Source organism: Balaenoptera ricei, chromosome 2, assembly GCF_028023285.1.
Source record: "Balaenoptera ricei isolate mBalRic1 chromosome 2, mBalRic1.hap2, whole genome shotgun sequence".
In the NCBI taxonomy this organism is placed as follows: Eukaryota; Metazoa; Chordata; class Mammalia; order Artiodactyla; family Balaenopteridae; genus Balaenoptera; species Balaenoptera ricei.
Window position 1 is genome coordinate 33,623,937 of NC_082640.1, and position 4,600 is coordinate 33,628,536.

The 4,600-nt window shown below is 43.3% G+C and overlaps 1 pseudogene; it reads left to right on the plus strand.

Moving 5' to 3' along the window:
• Nucleotides 1–3,778: 3,778 nt before the first annotated feature.
• On the plus strand, nucleotides 3,779–4,600 carry LOC132359068 (annexin A2-like; annotated as a pseudogene).

Sequence of the window (4,600 nt, forward strand, 5' to 3'; positions counted from 1 at the left end):
ACCAAAGTCTTCCTTGGGTTTGTTCTGAATTCCTGTGGGCTGTGTTCCCAGGGCCACCTCTGCTCCTGCTGACTCCACTGAAATCTCTGTTCTCCACCCTGTGTTTGGGTTTGTTCCCTTAGCTCTATCTCCTGGCATCAGCATGCATGAGTGACCCATCTTGTTTTCCTCACCTAAATACACCTAAAGAGCTACTGCACATGGCAGATCTTCACCAGAGGTCCCTGGGTCGTGGGCAGAAGTCATCTAAAATCATTATCAATCCATTTGCCCACTGGCAGCAGAGAGTGCTGATGCCAGCTATGGAGATCACATACTTATCCCCTCACTGTGCATTTAATGGGCTTAGGGGCTGGTGATGCTGGATGAACCCGCTGGATCCGGCCCTGGAGTCTGAGACACACACAGGGTGGATGTTAATAGGGGGTCTGGCGTGGGATTTCTCCAACGATTACTTTCCCTTAACCTTCAGCAACATGAGCCTCTTTGTCTTCCAGCCTCGATCTCGAAATTCCCATTGCCAGCTCCAGATGAGAAGTGAATTTAATAGTCTTTAGTTCGGGAACCGAGCTCACTGAAACCTACCTGTGTATAATGGTAATGAAATAGACAAAAATGCTTTTCATGGCCAAATTTTCTCTCTTAAACAATGGTATGTTAAGAACTAGAGACGTTTGATCAAATAGATGGAGCTGACAGATCTGGTGATGAACATCCCAAGGCAAATTGGCTGTAATTATCACTATATCTTCCTTATTAATTCATACTTCATTCACGCTTCCCGTTTTAACCAGTGGCCCATGATGAATCTAAATGGATGACTATGCAACTGAGAATAGAATCCATTTTAAACTTCACTTGATCAGGAGGAACAAGCCCCGTGATGTTTCTGACAGGATGCGGCCTGCTGGAGTTTATACTGGAGGGTGTCAGAGGGAGCTGGCTGGACTCACGGGCATGCCACTGTCCTGGGCCTGGCAGGCACTGGGTACCAGGGCCCAGGAGCCCCTGCCCTGGGCAGGTGGGGAGCAAGGAAGGAGGAACCTTGTTGCTTTCACCGTGGGACTTCCCTGCCCTGCGCCCGCTCACGCACACTGGTTTACCTTAAAATGCCATTTAGAGCTATTCTGAGGATGAGGGTAGATTTGGGCCAAGATAATGTTTTTGAAGACAAGGGAACTTTAGGATTTTTTTTTTTTTTGGCTCCACCGCTCAGCATGTGAGATCCTAGTTCCCCGACCAGGGATCGAACCCACGACCCCCGCATTGGAAGCGCGGGGTCTTAACCACTGGGCCACCAGGGAAGTCCGGGAACTTTAGGATTTTAAGTATCATAATTAATAATTATCTCAAAGAGTCTCGATACCAAAATGGACCTCCAAAGTGTTTACATTTAAAATTTTCTTTTCTTTCTTTAGTTCGGGAGCATGTTCCTTTTAGCAACCCCAGAAAAATTAATGTGGCAGGGTTGCATTCCACAGTAAGAGTTTGTTTTCTGTGTATCTCTCTCTCTCTGTCCTCTCTGATACCCCAGGGCTGAGGGAGAGGCAGAAAGTTACTCAAAGAACTACCGAGCTATGGGAGATGGTTACAAATGATGCTTGCTTGAAGGGTCTGCTTTGTCTGTTTGGCTTTGGTTTTTTTCTGCTCTTAGAGAGAAACTAAATAAGACTGGGGCCAGTCTTATTTTGAGGCTGTCTGCCAACAGCACACAAAAGCTGGAACAATAAGACCTTTCTTGAAGCGAGATCTGGATGGAACATCTCTGTGTCTACAGAGGACTTGATCCCAGAGATGAATACACTATTGCTGTCTGTGATTTTTGAGCAATGTCTGTCTTCATTAGATTTTAAGCTCCTGGGGGCAGAGTCAGCTTTTGCTCATGGAAAGTTCTTCATTACCTAGCACGGTGCCTACCTAGCACAGAGTAGGCACTCAATATATACTTGTTAAATAAATGAATGAATATCTGGGAGATTATTGGGGACAGGGATTATGTCGTATTCATAAGTCCACCCCTGCTTGGCCAAGAATACACATGGAGACCCACTTATGTCTCAATATTTAAGAGATACAAGTGAAGCTACAAACTGTTAAATACTCTCTATTCTCCTACCTTGGCATACACATTTTCATAATTACGAAACAAAAATATTTGCAAAGCTATGGTTTTTATATGATTGAAAACTGGCAAAATAGCAAATATAAATGAATATAATCATCATTGCACTTGAAGAGTGTTGATGGGCTGGTGATGTTGGAATGAGCGTTTAAGATGTACAAATTCATGAATTGCTATATCAATATTTTTAAAATAAAATTTTACTTTTTAAGTTAGTTTTTCTTGCCTTAATTTCATTAGAATCACTAATTATCCTATCTTAATCAAGCTTTTCACATAATTTGGGTTTTATTGACAGACTAATGTAAATGATTACAAAGTAAATTGAGTTATACTCAAAGTATATGAAATGTAAATATTTTCATCAACACCTTAAATGTTAAAAATTGAAAAATTTACTTTATATTCATTTCCAGTTATTTTTCTTTGACATTCAAAATTATCTATTAGGAAAAGGCAAGATACAAATTATAATTAAAGAACATCAGCATTTCATATCAAGCTTATTTAAATCAAGTTGAAATGTTTAAATTTATTTTTTTTAATTCGATTAAATCCTATTAAGTGCTTTTTATAAAAATAAAACTATTCATAATCCTAGTGTTCAGTGACCATCTGGTTGCCAAAGTAAAGAATTAGTATCACGCTCCATTTATGTTATGTCGAGACTTATGTATATATAAATTAATATGAATTAGTTAACATTGCAAAATGTGCCCTAATTGCCACGTGCAGCTGTTGTGAATCCCGTGCCAGAACCACAGATTGGAAAACAATCAAGAAAATGAATTTTGGGTAGGACTGAAAAATGACACAGGTTGGGGCAAGAATCAGTTGCATCCATGCTAGGAGGAAGTATTGAGTGACCTAATCAGTCTCTTCTCTTACCAAAGTGCTTTCACTCCCCCGCGCCCCGCCCCCCCGCAGGAGGGAGGACGCGCCCATCACCAGCGTTGGCAGTGACCCACCACACGGCTGTGTGGCATTCACGTGGGCACTTTTATTTTGAGGACGCAGCCCAGAGGTGTGAAGAGGCGTTCCCCTGGGGCCTGGGCAGTATTACTCTTGAGAGGTTACGTAGGATACAGGTGGGGCCGCATCAGGATGAGTTCCAAGGGGAGAGGGGCCCGCGTGCTCTTGAATATATTCATTTGTGCGTGTATGTTTGTGATATGCTGAGCCCTCCGGGGCATGGATCCCAGGGAAAGCCCGCCTATTCCCCAAGCCTAAGGGCACTATTGCTTCTTTACCTCCATCTCTGGACCCGGCACTGTCTCAGATAGTTTTTGTATAAACGAAGAGACTTGTTCATTTCACATAGCTAGTGAGTGGCAGAGCTGAGACTGGATTCCGCAACTTTGAACTTCTAGGGCAACACTTTTCTCAGCCTGGCAAATTGTGGTGTTTTGTGTTTTTTTTTTTTTTTGAGAAATGGTAACATTTTATTACCATTAAAACAAATCTTTTTATTTGGAAATAATTTCAAACTTACAGAAAACTTGCAAGAATTAGGATAGTATAAAGAACACCATATAAAGACCACACCAGAAGTTCCTGGCCATGTTTAACTATCGCTAACGTTTTACCCCATTTGCTGTGTTATTTGTGCTCGCTCTCTCTTTACGTGTACATATGTTTATACTCTCCAATATGATATATGTAAATGTATATATACTCTGAAAGCCTCCATGAAGGGGCTGGGGACCGATGAGGACTCCCTCATTGAGTTCATCTGCTCAAGGACCAACCAGGAGCTGCAGGAAATCAACAGAGTCTACAAGGAAATGTACAAGACCGATCTGGAGAAGGATATCATTTCCGACACATCTGGTGACTTCCACAAGCTGATGATTGCCCTCGCGAAGGGTCAAAGAGCAGAGGATGGCTATGTCATTGATTATGAACTGACTGACCAAGATGCCCGGGATCTCCGTGTTGCTGGCATGAAGCAGAAAGGAACTAATGTTCCCAAGTGGATCAGCATCCTGACCGAGCGGAGTGTGTGCCGCCTCCAGAAAGTATTTGAAAGGTACAAGAGCTACAGCCCTTATGACATGCTGGAGAGCATCAAGAAAGAGGTCAGAGGAGGCCTGGAAAATGCCTTCCTGAACTGAGTCCAGTGCATTCAGAACAAGCCCCTGTATTTTGCTGACAGACTGTACGACTCCATGAAGGGCAGGGGCGCTCGCGATAAGGTCCTGATTAGAATCATGACCTCCCACAGTGAAGTGGACATGTTGAAAATTAGATCCGAATTCAAGAAGAAGTATGGCAAGTCCCTGTACTATTACATTCAGCAAGACACCAAAGGCGACTACCAGAAAGCGCTACTGTACCTGTGTGGTAAGGATGACTGAAGCCCGCGATGGCCCAAGGGTCCAGGATGGCTGCTCTGCGCTCCCAGCTAACAGTTCTACACAATCGGCTTGTGGCTAACAGTCCCCTTGTGCCCATCCCTGGGAGGATGACGTTAGCACT